The sequence below is a fragment of the Dasypus novemcinctus genome, chromosome 3 (assembly GCF_030445035.2).
Source record: "Dasypus novemcinctus isolate mDasNov1 chromosome 3, mDasNov1.1.hap2, whole genome shotgun sequence".
In the NCBI taxonomy this organism is placed as follows: Eukaryota; Metazoa; Chordata; class Mammalia; order Cingulata; family Dasypodidae; genus Dasypus; species Dasypus novemcinctus.
The window spans coordinates 102,233,790-102,256,049 of record NC_080675.1 but is presented as its reverse complement, the minus strand read 5'-3'; the positions used below and the strand labels follow the sequence as shown (position 1 = coordinate 102,256,049).

Here is a 22,260-nt window from a genome sequence, read left to right as displayed (position 1 = left end):
GATTGATAGGTGAGGAATTTTCTTTTTTGTCGGTTTTTTGTTTATTATTATTATTGAAATAATGAAAATGCTCTAATATTGATTAAAATAATGAATGCACAACTTTTTGATTATACCAAATACCACTGATTACACACTTTGGGTGAATTGTATGCTTTATTAATATGTATCAATAAAATTGATTTGTTTAGAAAAAAAGCTTAGATCTGGGAACCCCTATTAAGATGTTATAGTCATGACATAAAACACTTAGCATATTATAATTGTTAATGAATTGTCTTTGAAATCAGACAGATTTGGGTTTAACAGAATTTTAGACTGCATTTATTTAATGTGTTTGTTAATAGCTAGTGCACCTTCGCTGATTTAGTTCTAAAGGCATGGAACTTAAAAATAGGCTTTCTATCACCTAGATAGATTGATTATCCTTGAAGAGAGTTGTCTGATTGTTTTACTGAAAATATTCTCTTTTATTTTACTTTACTTAAACTTTATTCTGAATTCCTAATATTGCTTTCTTCTTCAGGCTATGGGGATTCCAAAGCAGTATTCCCAAGATAAATATACTAAGAACTATTAGTCACTATTAGGTCACTTAGGTTTCAACTGAACACTGAAACTGATGTTAGTACTGTAGCATGAATTATTTTCTCTACTTATGTCCAAATAATAACAATAAGGCATAGGAATGGAAACATTTTTTATGTGCTCTAGGCATAGTTGAATTATTTCTTTCTGATATCCTTTTCTCCTCTTTTTAGGTAGGTCTAGTAATTTGGTAAGTTGAAACTCAGTTTGGAAATCTGCAGAAATGCCAGTAATATAAGGTTTTTTCCCCTCTTGTCCAATTGAGCAGATATTTATTGGCAACCTTTTGGTGCTAATATTCAGCAGGGGGAATTTAGAACTTCTGATTTAGACCCCATGAATTTTAATTTTTTTTGAGTTAATGGGATTGGGGAATTGAAGACAGAGCTCAACCGCTGAGCCACATCAACTTCCCTGAATTGGTTGTTTTGATTGCTTAGCTTGGCTTTTTTTTTTTTTTTTTTTTTCAGGAGGCACAGGGAACCAAACACAGACCTTTCATGTGAGAGTGGGGAGCTCAACCTCTGGAGTCACATTCACTCCCCATTGTGAATTCTTTTGTATATCTAATTCATGTGGACAATTTGAGCATGGGCATAACATTTCCAGGAGAAGTTAGAAGAACATGGACAATTGATTATGATGTTGACTTCATTGGACTGTGCCTTAAAGGTGCTTGAAAACTCATTGGATCTAAAATTGTTTCTTTCTACTTCCTACACATTTGATTTAGATGGTTTCAGTGGGTTGCTCATAAGATATTTGTTGAAGGGGTTTCAGCAGAATACTTCAGTTTCTATACCAGAGTCAATATTATTGTATTGTCTTTCAAAATGAAGGGTAATTTAAGAGTGACTGTAGAGTTATTCCAGGTTTCATGCTTAGTAGATGAGCAGATATAGAAAAGGGAGAAGGAGGTCAAGGGATATTAAACTAAAGACACCTCAGGTCTAGCAAATAATTCTCGGTGGGGGTGGGGTGGGGGAGGATTATATGAATATACTTCCTTTTTTAGATAAGTTAATTATTTTCAGTGTCTCAACAGCCATATTTTCCTGTGGTACTGAACAGTGTTTGGTGAGGAAGTAAAAAAGCAAATAAGAATTACACTTTTTGTGGAAGTATCTGAAAGTAAATGAAGTGGGCTCTGTAAGAAAGAACTCTGGGGGAAAAGTGGATATTATTTAAGTTAGAGGTTTGCAATAATTGACAAGCTGTAGCTCAGTTTCTCCTGATATGCACCGGGGAAAGGCTAACCCCATCCCCCATAAGCCTACATGCCCAAGGGCATGGTACTTCCCCACAGGTTAAATAAAGAAACCACAGGAGTAAAGGGAAATGGAAACTTTCCCTACCTACATATCAGATGGAGATAAAATTCCTACAAAACAAAGAAACATCTGCTCTTGCAGCATTCCAAGAAACCATAACTCCCTAACCCACTAGCTTCTGGTCACTATCAGGAAAAGTTCCACCTCTAAGCGCTTCCCATTGGTCCCTGCACTTCACTTGGACACTCAACCCCCTCCCACCAACTATCATTTCCCCGCCTAGGAAAGTTCTGTATAAATTCAAGTGCCCCCCTTCCAGGAGTGAGCTGAAGTCTCTCTTCAGACCCCCACACATGCTGGTGGGGGGGGTGGGGGCTGAAGTATGTTCTCCAGACCCCTTCCATTGGGAAAGCTTCTCAATAAATCTTTCTTTTTCTATAGTCAATCAGTCTCCATGTCCCAGTAAGCGCTGCATTTTCTCCAACAATTTAATAAATACATATCTGATAAAGGTTGGAATTGAGCTCTGTGAGATGGTGTGGTTCTTGGATGCAATACAGCTAACAAATACCCAAGTCCAACCGTGTTTCCCCTTGTCCCTATACACATCAAGGGCATATGAAATTATCCAGTGGGCTCTGAGATAGGAGAGTGGAATTCAAGGTGTCTACACGATGATTACCTTTCTCTCTTTTCTAACTTACTGCTGCACGTTATTCAGTGGGAAATGCTATTAGCCACTATTTGCTATTCAAAATAAATCTTTTAAAAACTACATATGTGCTCCTCAAAAGTAAATTCTGGATGCATATTCTTCTTTGAATGACCCTCCCATAAATTTTTGGATTTACTTTTTTGGTTTTAGAGTAACTGAAAGGCAGTTTGTGAGGTATTCATTCACTTTGTCAAGTCCCTAAATTTTTAAAATTAAAATCTAATTTTCTATTCTATGAACATTGTCAAAATCATAAGGAAGCATTATCATCTGTTAATCATCCCTTGATTCATCTATATACTTATTAACCATTTCCTATTTTTCTAGAACTTGGAAATAAAATGCTAATTTGGTCCTTATGAAACTCATAAATACAGTAGGAGTTATATGCAGGATAGTCAATTGTATATTACAAAGAGGTGTCATTAATTTTATGATACTTGTCTGAAGACCTTGTCTTGAGAGCTTTTTAGAATAAGGCCAAAAAAGATTGGAAAAAAGAAGAAGCTCTTTTTGAGAAAGTAGTGCATGATTTGTGACATAAAATATGGGCATTCAGAAGAACAAAAAAATGCATGACTAGGTTCAGTCAAACCATAAAACGAATATTGCATTTCCTAAGTAGTTGATGATACTTAGGCATTATGGGAGGAGGAGATAGGTGTGAAGTGGGAAAGTAGACTGGGGTCAGTTTACCTATACTATGTAGTGTTGAATTCTGTTCTGAAGATGTAGAGGTCATTGATGGAGTTTAAAGAAGTTTGTATGGTAACTCACACAGTATGCCTTTCATCCTTTCTTTTAACCTCCAAATTATTTGCTTATTTTTGTCTTCTCATTTGTATTTTATTTTGGTCTCCTTCTTCCCTTTTCTTTTTTTTTTTATCAGCCCCATCCTTAACTAACTAAGAAATCAATCATTCAATTTATATACTGGGTCTTCTACTGTATCAGAATTTTCTATTTTGATAGATTTCAGTTTTGTTCAGAAGTGAATTATTTCCCTGTTAGCACATCTTCATTCCATTTTTTTCAGGCTTGTGTATTATTTCTTACTGTAACATACTGTCCACTTTGAATGTATACTTTTTATATGAAAATCCATACATGTTATTAATAAATATTAATAAGTTTACATGCATTAAAATTGCAAATATAATTTTGTTAGAAGTTTAAGTTGTCTATTATCACATTTTACCAAATCAATAATTCTAAAAAGCTTGTTCATTGTTCTTTAAGATGGTTTCACATATGTACACAAAATAATTGTACTGATTCTGTTCTGCAAATATTTTTCACTTCAGATATGTGGTGCATCCCTTTAAAATTACTATTTTTTTTTTTGTTCCTTCCACAGATAACACAATCCCAATGTATGAAGCAAATTACTCTGAGGTGTCTGAATTAGTATTCTTGGGACTTTCTTCCTATAGAGCAGAGCAGCATTTCCTCCTTGCCTTATCTACCATTTTGTATGTATCAATTTTTCTAGGAAATCTTCTAGTTGTGTTTACAGTGAGCTTTGATCCTCATTTCCATATTCCCATGTAGTTCTTGTTAGCAGACTTCTCATTCATTGATTTGTGCCTTTCTAATGTATCAGTTCCAAAGATGATTTCTGACTTGTATTCTAGGTGCAAAACCATATCTCTCCTGGGGTGCATCCTGCAGATATTTGTCCTCCTTGCCCTGGGTGGATCTGAGATGCTGCTGCTTATTGCCATGGCCTTGGACTGTTATTTGCCATTTGTAAGCCCCTCCACTACTTGACTATCATGAGCCCACAGATATGCATTTTGCTTCTATCTGTTGCTTGGGTGATTGGTCTAATTCACTTTGAGGCCCAGTTAGCATTTGTTGTCCATTTTACCTTTTTGTGGCCCTAATGAGATAGACAGTTTTTATTGTGATCTTCTTTGGTTTATCAAACTTGCCTGCACAGACACTGACACCTTGGAGCTCATGGTTACTGCCAACAGTGGGTTCATTTCCATGGGCACTTTCTTCTTATTGATTATCTCCTATATCTTGATCCTGCTTAGTGTGTGGAAATGCTCTTCAGCTGGCTTGTCCAAGGCCCTCTCTACTCTATCAGCTCATGTATTTGTGGTGATTTTGTTCTTTGGACCATGCATCTTTATCTATATGTGGCCATTTCCTACAGTTTCAGTGGATAAGTTTCTTGCTATTTGGGCTCTATGATCACACCCATCCTGAATTCTGCCATTTACACATTGAGGAACAAGGACATGATGATGGCAATGAAGAAATTGAGTAGCCAACTCCCAATTTTGAAGGTTTCCTAAATAACTACTATGAACATATGCTGAATTGTGTATATTCCAAGCACTTCAAGTAAGACAAACTCCTGAATAATTAATATATTCAAATTGGAGTTCACCCCCGAAGACACTCAAGGTGTTTAAAGCACAGAACATCATATTAGATTAGTATGGTAATTTTTCTAATTTATGAAATTAAATATCTTGGATAATTCTAACTAAAGTGAGTAATGACTTACATGGTTTCATATTTGATTGCTCTTTTCCAGGTTATTTTAATGTACATTAGGACATAAGATAGAGGAATAGCATGGTATTTTGTGAGTTATGTATTTAGTAATCCATTGATCCTCTCAAAAAGGATTAACAGACCAAAATACTTTGGTCTCAGAACAATATTGGAGTTGACATTTTCCTCTTAGTGGATTGGAAAACATTCTATATAAAAAGATAAATTAGCTCTTCATTGTTTCATGGAAAAAAATGCTTATGTTTCATGCTGATTTATTAATTTTTGTTCAGTAACTCATCATTTATATTGACAATTTCTCCAAGTATGTATTCCAAAAGATCATACATATCATTCATGTATGTTTCATCTAATTTCAACATTTTGTAACTATTGGAATAAATTTATTATGATGTTACATTGGATTATCACATTGAATTTCTATCTGAAAAGCTTTTTCTAACTGCATTACAGACCCTAGTAAATATTCCCAAGGGAATAGTTATAAAATGTCTAGATTACAGACTTCAAATCTGTTCTAAGTATGGCCTCAGGTATCAGAGAGAATGGATTCAAATTAATTAACATAGAAGCACTGTACCCAAACTTAGAAAGCACTAGAAAATACACAACTCTCCTTTTGTTTAAACCCATGCATCAATGTATATATTTTTTTCTGAAAGAAAAATATTTTTAAGAGAGGAACTTAAAACTTGGAGGAAGGAAGAACAGAGCAGTAGCAGATGAAGAAATGGAAGATTGATAGGGATTTGTACTAATGGTAGCTTGACTAATAGTAAGAGAAGAAATAAGAGGGAGAGCTGCAGAGACAGTGTGCTTCTGGCTTTTGACCTATGTCTACTGCTCTTATGTTTGCTAGTACTGTCTCCTTTCTAATTGACTCAAGCTCTATACCCTGTTATCTATGGAAATTGTCAATGAATATTTATGAATCAATCAATTAATGAATATTCTTTGAACTAGATTTCAGATTTTCACCTGATTATTTCATGGTCTTATTTATTTATTTTTTTTAAAGAATGGAATATGGGGTGAAAACTCAAATGGGGAAGCCCAATGTAAACTCCTTTGCTTCCTGGAAAAGATAACAGGCGGCAGCTACAGCTTGCAAACAAGCTGGCCATACTTGGTGAACAGAGTCAAATTGCCTTGATAAGTGAACCGCCCAGATGTTTCCTCCAAATTCTTGTTTTAATACTCCCAGTGCAATGCCTGTGCAAATTCTTTCACTTGTTTGGGGAATCCTAGGGAGGGGGCTGAGAGGATCTTATCTTTAAGTTCTTGAAATGCCAGGGAATATTCCAGAATCCATTCTAAATGAACTTTTTTTCCCCCTTTAAGGCTTCACATAGAGGTTTAGCAATGAGCCCAAAATTTGGTATCTGGAACCTGCAAAAGCCAGCCATACTTAGGAATCCTGTAACTTCCTTTCTGTCTTTGGGCCCCAGCAGTCACCATAACATTCCTTTCTGCAGGGTAGAAGGGCTTGTTTTCCTTTTAATAATTCAAACCCAAGGTATTTAACATAAGTTTGTATTATTTGAGCTTTCTTTTCAGATACTTTATATCCTTTCTCTGTTAGCCTCTTTAGGATTACTACTGTGTTTTGTATGTTTTTTTGCTTTTTGTTTTTGCATATTTTTGTTGTTTTTTTTAAAAGATACATAGATCACAAAAAAATGTTACATTAAAAAGTATAAGAGGTTCCCATATACCTTGCACCCTACCCTGCCTCCTCTCCTCCCACATCAACAACCTCATGGTTTTATTAATATTCAACTACTATACTGCCAATCGTGTACTCTCTTTCTCTACCATGTTGTGTATCTCTTCTCTTTCATGACATATTTTCCATATTTGATTATATGATGTACAGGATATCATCCACATAAATTGTGAAAGCAATTTTGGTTATATTTGCCTTATAACTAGAAAATTGGGTGAAATTTACTGCTCAACCTTGAGATAACTCTCTGGTCTCAATATCTGTCATTCAAAATTCTTCCTTAATAATATATCAGTGAAACTTGATATTTCAAGTTCATGATTATTTTACTGCTTGCTATGTATATTTGTAATGGATTTTAGTTTTCTGCTTTAAATTATCATGTATAAACATAAAACTGGTTTTCTACTTGAGAATTATGCCATATTTCTGAAACTGTTAGAAGAGTAGAGAAGAAGGCTAAAATTCTAAGCTCAAAAATTCTGAGGGACAAAATTATAATCTTTGGTCTTTCAAGCTGAGGAGAAAGAGGAAAATAATTAACAGTAGCAAATCGCAAATGATCCATTTTTGAAATCAGCAAATTTAAAATAAACAAAAGACATTAAGAGAAAAGATGAACAAATGGAAGAAACTGGGAAGAGGTTTAACAGCAAAATGACAAGTTGAAGAAATATCCAGGTAATATTTCATAACTGAAAAATATGAAATATAAATTTAAGACAGACTTAAAGGCATACTAGACACAGTATAAGAAAAGATTGTTGAACTGAAAATACAGATCCATAAAAATTATCAAAATTGAAAAATGGAAATATAAATTCCCTGTATCCACAGATGGGCAGCTTTACAAACATAATTATTTCGATTATTTGAAAGCATAAAGCTAATGATGCATGATATAAAGAAATCCAGTGCATATTTCTTGATGATTCGGTACCTTGCAGATGGCCACCTAATGATTGGATGCTATTGACACAAGTAGCCTCATCTTATCCACTCCAAATATACCCAAAGAAAATCTGGTATATGCAACTTCCAAAGACATTTTTTCCTTGAGTAAGTTTTTAATCATTTTAGTCACCAAGGAAATGCAAAAGTCATTGAAAGAAGGATTGGCTTACAAGAAGAAGTAGAAGTGTACACTGAGGTCATTGATGATTTAGAGGACAATGAAGCTGTTGCAAAATATGGTGATCAAATAAAAATAAAGAGTATATCAGAGAAAGGCCTGGAATAATATGAATCACAAAGTAAAAGAATAATAAATTCAAACACCATGAGTCTGTTTTATTTTTTCTATTCAGTGGAGTTTATTCTGAGTTAATCTAAAGAGAATGATGCAAAATTAAATTTTCTGAACAACTTCTTGTGAGTCAAGTGAATTTTTTATACATATTTCAAGGAATGGCGTATTAATGTAATAACTTTGGACAACAATTATCTATAACTTAAAGGTCACATTCATAAGTTGATGACCCAACAATTTCACTCATATATACATACCTAAATTCCTACATATGTATATGAGGATACCTTCAGAAGAATGGAATTGACATTGAATTTTATATGTACATAATGAATAAATGTTGGTATATTTACATAATGAAATATTATTAATGTCATAACAAATTAAGTACAGCAACATGAAATTAATTTGAAATGTAAAATTATATTGATTAATTTAAAGGATATATACATTATCAAACCAGACTCTAGAAGTTATTTTTATAATACACACCAGTTACCATAGAAAAAAAGCACCAGTTTTCATTGTAGAAAACACCTCTTCAAGTCAAGGCATTCCTGAGGTGCAAGAGGACCATAAGTGTGAGGGGGTCAGTGACTCTTTGATTTAGGCGACAGATGATAGCTTTGTAAAAAGATATGTGCTACTTAATTTCTGAATGTCTCTCTTGATAAATTCGGCTCCTGTCTTTCCAAGTTATAACTGGATGTATTAATAACTTGCACATCTTCCTTCTATGTTTATTGTTTCTTAGAATGGAATTTACTTAGGTTTAAATATTTTCTTAGTAGACTTTGTTTTTCAGAATTATCTATACCCATACTTCAGGTCCTATTTATGATTCTGAGGACTATTCATACAGGAGGATTTCATATCATAGACATCAAATCTTAGAGTTAATGTCTTGTTTCTCTGATTTCTCAATTTCACAAGGCTTAGTCTATTAGAAAAGCCACAAAACACATTCCTCAGTATATATTCAGTTACCATCTTTGTGTTAAACAAGGGTCATGGTTTATGTGCATCAACCATTTCAATAGTTTCAAATGAAAATATTTAATCATGAATACTTTTGGGAAGCTAGAAAATGAAAGAAAAGTTTAACAAAGTAATATTTAAATCAGTGAATGTTGAGGTATACTTGTGACCCAAAAATAATGAATAATGTATAAATACTTTTGATTTCCAAATCCTTTTTCAACATTGAACGTGTATTCAAAATTAGGTTTCAAAAGAAGACATATTAATGAGTTAGAAACCCTTCTGTATGAAACTATTATCTAGTATAAATTTATCTTTTGGCACATCTGAGGGATGACTGTCATTTTCACTTTAATTTCTAGTGACAGAAGCTCACTCTCTACTAGTGCAGTTGTTACATGGTCATCATTTCTTTGAAGGTGAAATATCTAGGCTCTATTCTTTCTCATCACTGTATATGTATTATGAATTTAGCTTTTAAACAGATTTCAATTACTTTTGATAGCCTGTTTTATGACCAGCAAAGCTCATTCTTGTGAATGCACATAATTTTAAAGTTCCACTTAAATTTGTATCCTATTTTTGCCTTCTCCATTTTAAACAATTGTCACATAATTTCTTAGCCTCTCCTAAACTCCTTTTTAGACTTTATGAAGAACTTGGCTTAATATTTAGAACGCTGAAAGTGACCTATAGCAATTTCATTAACAACAATCAAGTTTGAATTTCTATTTCATCTAAAACTATGCATTTTGAAAAACTTTTTTGTGGGACGTGGACTTGGCCAAGTGGATAGGGTGGCTGTCTACCACATGGGAAGTCCATGGTTCAAACCCCGGGCCTCCTTTGACCCGTGTGGAGCTGGTCCACGTGCAGTGCTGATGCACACAAGGAGTGCCCTGCCATGAAGGGATGTTCCCCGCGCAAGGAGTGCACCCCATAAGGAGAGCAGCCCAGCATGAAAGAAAGTGCAGCCTGCCCAAGAATGGTGCCACACACATGGAGAGCTGACACAAGATGATGCAACAAAAAGAAACACAGATTCCCATACCACTGACAAGAGAAGCAGACAAAGAAGAACACGCATCGAATGGACACAGAACAGACAGCTGGGGCCGGGAGGGAAGGGGAGAGATATAAATAAATAAATCTTTAAAAAAGATTACAATAACAAAAGAAATTTACTTTAAAAAAAAAAAAGAAACACAGATACCCATGCCGCTGACAACAACAGAAGCAGACAAAGAACATATAGTAAATGGACACAGAGAACAGACAACTGGGGCAGGGGGATGGGGGAAAGGGGAAGGGGAGAGAAATAAAAAATAATAATAAATTTAAAAAAAGATAATTACTTTTTTGTGTTACCATATAAGCTTTTAAAATATCCATGCAACTACACTACACAGTGAACCCTACGTTAAATCATGGGCCATTACTAATATTACTATTACAAATCTATGCTATCATCAATTGTAAAAAATATCCCACACCAGTATAAATTGCTGTTGGTTGGATGGTATATGGGAATCCTATATTTTATACATGATTGTTCTGTAAACATACAACTTAACAATTTATTAATAGAAAAAAACTTAGTAAGGACAGAGAGTAAAAACAAAGTACCAATGTCAGGAATAAAATAGGAGCTTTTACAGACAGAATCTATCTGACAGACATTTTCTCAAAAATGAATGTAATGAAAACAACTGACACATTTATCTGCTAATGATAAAATTTGTGTTTCAAGTGAAAATTAGAATTTTAGAACACTTTGGTCCTTCACATAACGTGACATTTTCCCAATACTTAAAGACAATTCTGATTGAATATATTAATAAATGTGATTTATTTTGGGTATTTTATAATTAAAATAAATAAATAAATAAAACTATGCATCTTGAAGGAATCCTTATTATAACTTTTAAAGCTTGTGGAGAAGGTGTGTGAGGTTGGATTTTTCATTTGTTTAAATTTCTTTACCGAGCAGCCCCCTAACATTTATTTGGTCTGACATCAGGGCTGAATCTAATGGTTATATGAATTCTAGTCTCTGTCACTTACTTTATGTGAGTCACATGCTACAGGTTCTCATTTCTAAACTATTAAATACAAATGTATTGTTCTTTAACCTATGGTGTTGTTATAATTACGACATATATTTTGCACAGTGATTGTGAAGGTCAAAGTCACATTGAACTGGGAACCCTTATTAATATGCTATAATTGATTTGAAAGAGAGTTTGTATTTTACAGTGATAGATGAAATGGTCTTTGAAATCATACAGATTTGGGTTTGAGTGTTTGCTCCACATTTAGCAGGGTGACATCATATTTCATCTTAGACTTAATCAAAATGAGAATGATTGTGCAGTTTCTTAAGGCATTTACATGAGTATCATTTACAGCAGAATTTTAAACTGCAATTATTTAATGTGTTTTTCTAAATAGCTATTTTGACTTCACTGATTTAGTTCTAAAGGTATGGAATGTAAAAAATGACACTCGCTCAACAAATACACTGATTCTACTTAAAGAGATTTATCTGATTTTCTTTATTGCAAATGTGTTTTTTGTTTGCTTGTTTTCTTTTCTTTTACCTAAATTTCAGTATGAACCAAAATTCTAATACTCCTTTCTTCTTTAGGCCATGGAAGTTCTACAGTAGTATTTTGAAGATAAATATACTGAGGACTATTCAGTCACTGAGGCTTCAAGTGGACACTGAGAACTAATGTTAGTGCTGGAGCACGAATTATTTCCTCTAGTTATGTCCAAAGAATAACAACAGTTCATCAGAATGGAAATGTTTTTTCACATAATCTAAGCATAGATGAGTATTTCTTTCTGATATCCTTTACTCTTCTTTTTAGGTCAGGTAAGTGGGTAAGGTGAAACCAAATTTGGTGATCTGCAGAAATGCCAGTAATATAAGATTTTCTCTCTCAATACAATTGAACAGATGATTATTGAATACTTTCTTGTGCTAACTTTGAGCACGGATAACTTAGAATCTTTGATTCAGGCCCCATGTGTTTTTCTATAATCTGGATTATATCCATATTCATGGAGGAATTTTGTGTCTGGATCATCACACGATCCAGGAAGGAATGGAAAGTTTTGTCAATTATAAATAGTATGCATATTATGGCACTTGTTTTCACAACATGGCTTGAGAATACAAAAATAATAAGCTTAATGCATGCCAGAAGAAGGAGGAAGCTGTTTTTCTGGAAGTAGTACATGAACTGTGACTTGTAAAATTAGAAGTCATCACCAGAACTTAAAGAATGCACACAGATTCAGGCATAAAAAAACAACCAAATAACCAAATAACATTTAAAAAGTAGTTAATGATACTTGGAAGACTGTGGAATTAAGGAAGAGGCAAGATTTGAGACAGGGAACATAGGAGTGTCAGATCACTTACCTATAGAGTCTTAACTTTTGTTAAAAATATGTAGAAGTCATTGAAGGAGTTTAAGCAGAGTTGTAAATAAATCCATTGCTCATAGAAAAGACTTGCCTTCTAGTCTCTCTTCTGACCTCTTATTTGCTTAATTCTATTTCACATTTCTCCTGTTTTCATCTCACCTTTCATATATATATACACACACACACCATATATATGTAATATATATATATTTATATATAATATATATAATATTGGAAATATTAGAAATATAAAGTTTTCACCTCAGGATGGACCCTTGATGGAATTTCTTTCTATACTGAAAGCTTTAATTTTTGCCAAGCAAAGAATTTTTCTTCTACTAGTAAAATTTTACTTCGTTTTACTTCAATTTGTTGATGGTATTTCTTAATGTAGCATGCTGTACCTCTTAATGTGTCTTTTTCTATTTGAAAATCTATATTTTATTTAATGAATGCTAATTATCTTAAAAGATTTCTGAAATGCAAAGTCAAGGATGTCAGGATGTTAAAGACACCTATAATCACATTTTATTTGATTAATAACTCAAAAATTTGGCATTTGTTGTTTATGATGTTTTTATTTACTCATACAGAATAATACTATTAACTATCCTCTGCAAGTTTTGTTAGAATAGCTGCATATTATATCATTATATATTGCTATATAAGTTGATTAAAAATTATATATTAATGGTGCTGGCTTCAGCAGCAAATATACTAAAATTGGAATGATACAGAGAAGATTAGAAAGACTCATATACAAGGATGATGTGCAAATTCATGAAGCATTCCGTATTTTTTACATGAGGCAAACACTGGTGAAATTAAAAGAAGAAATTAAAGTTTTTACAATAACACACCACTCTCAGTATTGGATGGAGCATCTAGGTAAAGGATCAATAAAGAAACAGATAGATTGAATTTATGATAAATGAACTACACCTAATAGACATATACAGAACTCCCCCCACCCCAAACGGCAAGATACATATTCTTCTCAAGTGCTCATGGATCTTTCTCCAGGACTGACCATATGTTGGGTCACAAAGCAGATCTCAAGAAATGCAATTTAAGATCAAAATTATACAAAGCACTTTCTCTGATCATAATGGAATAAAACTTGAAATCTAAAAGAGGCAGAAAGAGGGAATATTCACAATTATATGGAGATTAAACAACACACTCCTAAATTATCAGTGGGTCAAAGAAGAAATTGTGTGATAAATCAATAAATATCTGGGGATCAATGAAAAGCAGAACACAACATATCACAACTTACAGGATGCAGCAAAGACAGTGCTAAATGGAAACGTATAGCCCTCAATGCTTACATTAAATAAGAAGAGAGAAGCAGATATGGCTCAAACAATTGGGCTCCCGTTTACCATATGGGAGGTCCCAGATTTGTTTTCTGGGACCTCCTGATAAAGGTGAGCTGGCCTGCATGGTAAGCTGGCCTGTGTGGCAAGCCAGTACAAACAAAGGGACAAAGAAGAGAGACATAACAAACCAGGGAGCTGAGATGGCTCAAGCTATTGAGTGCTTCTCTCCCACATTGGAGGTCCCAGGATTGCTTCCTGGTGCCTCCTAAAGAGAAGAGGAGAAGAGAAGACAAGCAGACACAGAAAGCACACCATGAATATTGAGAGAGAGCAGACAGCAAGAGCAAACAACGAGATGGGGTGATAAATAAAAATCCCAAACCTCAGTCTGGATAGCTAAAATGCAGAATAGTAAAAAAACATTTTTTTAAAGAAGACATTGCTAAAATCAGTGATCTAACTACATAGCTGGAGGAACTAGAAAAGAAGAGCAAACTAATCCAAAGCAAGTAGAAAGTATGAAATAACAAAGATAAGAACAGAAATAAATGAAATTGAGAACAAAATAACAATAGAGAGAATTATCTAACCAAAAGTTAGCTCTTTGAGATGATTGACAAAATTGACAAACCCTTGGCTAACTCATGAAAAAAAGAGAGAGAAGATGCAAATAAATAAAATAAAAGTGAAAATGGGGACTTTACCACTCACCCTCCAGAACTAGGAGAGATTATAAGAGCATACTATTAATGTGAACAATTGTATATCAACAAACTAGACAATGTAGATGACATGGGAAAATACTTAGGGACATATGAATAACCTACACTGATGTATAGAAGAAATAGGTGACATCAACAAACAGTCACAAGTAAAGAGACTGAAACAGTCATCAAACTCCCCAAAATGAAAAACCCATAACAAGATGGTTTCACCAAGCATTCAAATATTTAATACCAATCTTACTTAATCTCTTCCGAACAACTGAACAAGAAGGCATGCTTCCAAACTTATTCTATTAAGACAATACCACCCCAATATCAAAGCCAGATAAATACATGATGAAAAAAGAAAATTACAGACCCATTTCCCAATGAGCATTTGACAAAATACAGCATCTTTTCTTGACAAAAATACTTGAAAAGACAGGAATGGAAGGAAACTTTCTAGACATGATGAAGTCCATATGTGGAAAGCCCACAGCTAACATTGTGCTCAATGGTGAAAGATTGAAACTTTCTCACTGATAGTGAGAAAACAAGACTCCTAGCCAGAGCAATTAGGCAAGAAAAAGAAATAAAAGCATCCAAATAGGAAAGGAAGAAGCAAAACTTTCACTATTTGTTGGTGATATAATTCTATCCCTAGAAAGTCCTGAAAAATCTATAATAAAGCCGCTTGAAATAATAAACAATTTCAGTAGTGTGTTAGAATACAAGATCAATGCATTAAAATCAGGGGTGTTTCTATACACTAGCAAGGTGAAATCTGAGGAGGAAGTCAGGAAAAAATTCCATTTACAATAGTGACTAAAAGAATGAAATATTTAGGAATAAACTTAACCAATGATGTAAAGCGGTTGTATTTAGAAAACTACAATGCATTGCTAGCAGAAATCACAAAACACCTAAATAATTGGAAAAACATTATTTCATCATGGATTGGAAGACTAAATATCATTAAGAAGCCAATTCTATCCAAATTTATATACAGATTCAATGCACTTCCAATAAAAATTCTACCAGCATTTTTTAAACAAATGGGAAACACAATTATTGTATTTATTTAGAAAGGTAAAAGGGCCACAATAGTCAAACATCTTAAAAAGAAAAAGGAAAGCTGGTGGACTCTCACTTCCTAACTTTAAATCAAATGATCTAGCTATAGTGATTAAAACAGCATGGTTCCGGAATAAAGAAAGAGAGTAGACCAATGGAATTGAACTGATGTTCAGAAACAGACCCTCACATCTATGGTCAAGTGATTTTTTTTTTTTTTTTAGATGACTTGCATCTCTTTATTTTATTTTTTTCAAAATCTACTCAATTTATTCATTTTTTTAAAAAGATATTACATAAAAAAAAAATATGAGGTCTGCATTCGCCCCCACCACCCCCACCCCACCACTCCCCCCACAGTAACACTCTCCCCCATCATCATGTCACATCCATTGTGTCTGGTGAGTACATCTCCGGGCATTGCTGCACCCTATGTCCCGTGTTCCACACCATAGCCCACACTTGCCCACGTTCCATCCAGTGGGCCATGGGAGGACATACAACATCTGGCAATTGTCCCTGGGGCACCACCCAGGACAATTCCAAGTCCCGAGAATGCCTCCACATCTCTTCTCTTCCTCCCATTCCCTGCACCCAGCAGCCACCATGGCCACTTTTTCCACATCAATGCCACATTTTCTCGATTATTAACCACAATAGTTCATGAATAGAATATTATTAAGTCCACTCTGATCCTTACTGTATTCCTCCTTCCTGTGGACCTTGGCTTGGTTGAGTCCATTCCACATCTATGTCAAGAGGGGGTTTAGATTCCACATGGATATTGGCTGCAATCCTCCTGCTTTCAGTTGTAGGCACTCTAGGCTCCATGGTGTGGTGGTTGACATTCTTCAACTCCATGTTAGCTGAGTGGAGTAAGTCCAATAAATCAGAGTGTAGGAGCTGAAGTCTGTTGAGGCTCAGGGCCTGGCTATCATATTGTCAGTCCAGAGATTCAAATCCCCTAGATATATCTTAAGCCCCAGCACCAACTACAATTCCAGTAAAGTAGCATGAAAGTCTTGTGAAAAGAGATCCCATCTGAGTCCAGCTCCATCACCCAGAAACACCAGCACCAAAGAAGGTCCAACTGGCATGGCAGTGAACCCCATCTGTCACTATCATAGAACCTGTGGGTCTCATTAGCCCTCAAAAAGACCAATATCTGGGGTTGTATCTACTTTATCTGTCTCTGAGACTCTACTCAGGTGTGCATAAGAGCAATCCTTCTGACAACTTCCAGACTCTTTTTTTAGAAACTCATAGCCATATGAACTAATTTGTCTTTTCCATTTCCCTCTTACTTTAGGTCAAACAGCTTTTTTAACTCTTGTTATTATATGTAGACAGGGATATTCTGCTGGTCCACATTGAACCTTTAATTTAAGGTCATTTTCTAGTTGCATCCTCAGTTGGTACTTGGTAGTGATCCCTCGGTGCCAGGGAGGCTCATCCCTGGGTGTCATGTCCCATGCTGGGGGGAAGGTATTGCATTTACATGCTGAGTTTGGCTTCAAGACTGGCCACATTTGAGTAACACGGAGGCTGTCATGAGGGAACTCTTAGGCACAGTGCTGCTCTAGGCCTTGTTCTTATTTCAGGTGTATAGGCTAACAAGCATAGTCATTAGTATCAGGGCTCATTGTTGGACCCTCACTCCTCCCTGGTCCTTACCGTTGCACCTGGGGGACTGCTGCTGCTCCCCTAGGGACCACAACAGAGCCCCCACCTGGCCAGGAACCCAGTACACCCCCAGCTGTTGTTTTTAATTGTTTCCACTATGAGTATATCCAAACATTTCCATGCACCCTGGACACATGCCCTGTATAACTCGCTGTCAACCATATATCGCCAGTCAATAACATCCCATACCAGTATTCCACCATTGCCATTGTTGAACCACTCTGTGATCCAAAACTTCCTGAAAAGTGAAGCCCAATATAATGTCAGGTTCCCTTACTAGTGGAATATAACGATGAGTTTAAAGGTTAGATATAGAATACATATTGATTTGGAAAAATTCTACTTCCTATCTTTTTCTTTTCTTTTTTCCTAATTATTGAGCTTCTCTTCACAAGAGCCCTAGATCACAGTAATTCATATATACAATATACAGTACTCCCACACATCCACCATAAACCTTTTCCCTTCCACAGCGATAATCTTTTAACTTATTCATATCATATTTACTGAAACTGATGTACAGACTCCGAGACAATAGCTTTCAAACAAGGTGACATCTGTGCTTACATTGTGGTCCATACTGTAAGCTATACAGTTTTCTAAATTTTTTAGTTATCCTATGTTTTACATTATGGTTTACATTATTAGTCTGTCGTCCCCTATATGTTTTTGTGTAATATTACATGTTTTATATCCATCCTTGTGTACTCTCGTGAAACTCCTCTCTTACCCCACATTTACCTTGGTTCCATCCATTCAACATCCATTTTCCCCTCCCCTTGGGGCCCACAGTGACAGCCAATCTCCATTTCCCGAGGAGCCACGTCCAGGTCCAGAGATACTTACAACAGTGTTCAGGGCCTGACTTGCTCAACTGCCCTAATGCCCTGGGAGCCACCCTTTCTCTCGAGAGATACAGTTCCCTCTATTTGATGGCATTCGTCCTCCCCAGGATGTGGGTCCACCCCCACTCTCACTACTTGGGATTTTTGATAAACCTGTCAAACCCACCCAGCTGGGACAGAGCAGTCTATTCAACAAATGGTGCTGGGAGAACTGGATAGCCATATCCAAAAGAAAGAAAGAGGACCTCATCTCACACCTTATACAAAAATTAGCTCCTTATGGATAAGAGATCTAAGTATAAAAGCCAGAACTATAAATCTCCTTGAAGAAAATGCAGGAAAACATCTTCAAGACCTGGTGGCAGGTGGTGGATTCTTATACCTTACACTGAAAGCATGATTACCAAAAGAAATTATGGAAAAATGGATTGAGGTCTCCTGCAACTTAAATACTTTCATGTTCAAAGACTTCAAGAAGGTGAAAGGCAGCCAACTCAATGGGAGAAAACATTTGGAAACCACATATCCAATAAGGGTTTGATTTCCATTTTATATTAAGAGATCATACAACTCAGCAGTAAAAGAGCAAGCTATCCAATTAAAAAATGCACAGTTGTTTAAATAGAAATTTCCCCAAATAAGAAATACAAATGGCCAAAAATCACATGGAAAAAAATTTCAGTATCACTGCTATTAGGGAAATTTGCAAATCAAAACGACAATGAGATTCCATATCACACCACATATATTTGCCATTATTTTTTTAAAAACCAGAAAATATCAAGTGCTGGAGAGGATGTGGAAAAATAGGAAAACTTCTTCACTGTTGGTCGGATTGGTAAATGGTGCAGCCACTGTGGAAGACAGTTTAGCAGTTCCTCAGAAAGCTAAATACAGAACTGCCATATGATCCAGCAATTCTCTACTAAGAATCTATCCAGGAGAACTGAAAACTGTGATGTGAACAGACATTTCCACACTGATGTTCATAGCTGCACTATTCACAGTTACCAAAAGACGGAAACAATGCAAGTGTCCATTAACCCATGAATGGATAAAAAAAGTATCCCATGAAGTACTATGCTGCAGTAAGAAGAAATGAAATTGAGACATACATGATAACATTGATGAATCTTGAGGATATCACGCCTAAGGAAGTAAGCCAAATACAAAAGGACAAACGTTGTATGGTCTCACTAATATGAACTAAGTACAAAGAATAAATGCATGAAGTTAAAAACATGAGTATAAATTATTAGGAAATAAGAAGAGGACTGTGAAGGAGTAATGATGCTTAATGTATGGAGAAGTTTTAAGTAACTTGTCTGTAAAAGTGTGGTGATGGATAGATTTGATGGTAACACAGTACAGTGAGCAGCAGCTGGTTTATAAATGGGATTGTGTCTGAAAAGGGTAGTCTAAGGATATAAATGCCAATTGAAAGAAAATTAATAATGTAGGAACTGAATAAATGAACCCAGATGTGGATAAGAATTATGGCTAATGACTTTAAAATGCTGTTTGATTTAATGTAAGGGGGAAATAGAAAGGAGAAATGAGTTTATATGGCTATGAGTCTTTAAAAAAAAAAAAGAGTCTGGAGGCTGTCAGAAGGATTGCCCTTATGCACAACTGAGCAGAGTCTAAGAGACAGATAAAGTAAATACAATCCCCAGGTATTGGTTCCTTTGAGGGCTAAAGGGACCCACGGGTTCTATGGTCATGGCAGATAGGGTTCACTGCCATGTCAGATGGCCCTTCTTTGGAGCTGGTGTTTCTGCGTGATGAAACTGGACCCAGAGAGGATCTCTTTTCATAAGACTATCATGCTACTTTACTGGAATTGTAGTTGGTATTGGGGTTTAAGATATATTTAGGGGATTGAATCTTTTTACTGACAATATGATAGCCAGGCCCTGAGCCTCAACAGACTCCAGCTCCTACAATCTGATTTATCGGACTCACCTCACTCAGCTAAGATGGAGTTGGAGAAGGACAACCACCACACCATGGAGCCTAGAGTGCCTACAACTGAAAGCAGGAGGATTGCATCCAGTAACCATGTGGAATCTGAGCCTCCTCTTGACATAGAGGTGCAATGGACACAACCAATCCAAGGACCACAGAGAAAAGGTGGCATTGGAGTGGGAAAAGTGGACATGGTGGCTGATGGGTATGGGGAATGGCAGGAAGAGATGAGATGTGGAGGCGCCTTTGAGACTTGGAGTTGCCCTGGATGGTGCTTCAGGGGCAATCACCGGACATTGTAAATCCTCCCAGGGCCCACTGGATGGAATGGGGGAGGGTGTGGGCCATGATGTGGACCAATGACCATGAGGTGCAGAGATACCCAGAGATGTACTTACCAAATGCAATGGATGTGTCATGATGATGGGAGTGAGTGTTGCTGGGGGGGGGAGGGGTGCGGTGGGAGTGGTGGAGTTGAATGGGACCTCATATTTTTTTAATGTAATATTTTTACAAAATCAATAAAAAAAATGTTCTTCTGTGAACTAGATTTACATAACTATTGCAAGGTGGTGGGAATGTGGAGAAGCATGGGAAAATACAGTTAATGTAACCTATGAACTATATTTATCAGCAGTATTGTAATATTCTTGCATCAATGCCAAGGATGTACTGTGTTAATAATAGGGGTGCATGGAAAAAATGGGTCATCATTAGTAGTAATTGTCTGATGGCATTATATTAAAATCTATAACAAATATCCCACAACAGTGTGGTGCATTGGTGAAGGTGTGTTACATGGGAATTCTACACATGTGCATAATTGTTTTGTAAGCTCTCAACTTCCATAATAAAAACATATTTTAAAAAATTTAAAATGGATTCTACCCTCAAAACTATATATTAATGAACTTTTGTTTCTTAAAATACCTTTATAATGTTGTTGAAATAAGGGTGCAATAAGCATAAGAATGTATATATGTATATGAACATACATAAATCTAACCTGGAATCTGTTATTGGCTAAATTTGCACATTTAAAATTTTATTAAGTATTATATATTTCTACTCACATCATCATGCAATAAGAATTTCTCTTAAGAAGAGTCCTTTGAACACCTTTTGGCATCTATTTCTATCACTATTACTTTTTCTGTCTTTTGCAACTGTTGGAAAAAAAAGAATAATAAAAAAAGGCTATGTTATAAATTGCATCTTCCTAATGATTGGTGACAGTGAATAGTGTTAAATGAGTTTATTTTTCATTTGTATTTTTTCAATTGTGGATTACCTGTTTGTGTAACTTTTCTTTTTTGCATTTTCTCAGAAATCCTTATTTTGGATTTAGTATAATATCACATATTTTAACTAAAATCCTCCATATTCCTACTTGATACTTTCTCTCATTGAACTGTATCAACAGAGGGAAATTGACAAAAATTATGACATACTTAATATTTGACATACAAGAAAAGAAGAAGGAATCAACAAAGTCATACATATTTTCTATTAGAAAAAATGATTAGTAATTTTTTTACTCTATAATCTCTTAGTCTTTAATATAATTCTGTCTTCATTTTTCTATAATTGTGATCATACTGAACATACATTTTGCATTTCAGGATAAGCAATTTTTAAAATCCAAAGATAGGATCATCAAAATCTTTTAGATACTTGGCTTTATTTCCTTTCAATATTGCATCCATTGCCATTCTTTTCAGTGATTGGCCCATTCTGTCTTGTTCAGTTTTGTTTCCTTTCCTCAGTTACTGACTATAAAATTCTCGATCCAGTGCCACTATGTTGGGACCTTGTAGCATCATTGCTTTCAGGTTTCTTTTTGGCTATAATGCCCACTCCATGTCTATAACCCTTAACACAACTCTTTCTACCAAGCTTTGACTCTTACTGACTCTAATGGTCCTTGCTGCTTCCACCAACTTTACTACTCTCCTGCTGAGGAGGTGGAGGAATGCACCTAAGTTAGAACCTGGACATGATGTGGAATGGCACAGGGAAGATGAATACATGGGAAAGAATGGTTGTGTGTGGTATAGGGCCTGGATGAAAGTTTGGTGGAAGCAGAGAAAGTAGGGAACCAATGGTATTCATTCCTGGTATGGAACAAGAATCAATAACGTATGGTTGCTAAAAGGTAAAGTAGGTT

General features: G+C 35.4%; 1 non-coding gene and 1 pseudogene across 1 annotated transcript; both read left to right on the top strand.

Moving 5' to 3' along the window:
- Positions 1-3,945: 3,945 nt before the first annotated feature.
- On the top strand, positions 3,946-4,880 carry LOC101430217 (olfactory receptor 4F15-like; annotated as a pseudogene).
- An 8,314-nt stretch (positions 4,881-13,194) lies between these two features.
- Positions 13,195-13,297, top strand: LOC111759687 (U6 spliceosomal RNA). Its single transcript, XR_002793590.1, has one exon. It is a non-coding gene; the product is annotated as a U6 spliceosomal RNA (small nuclear RNA).
- Positions 13,298-22,260: the final 8,963 nt, after the last annotated feature.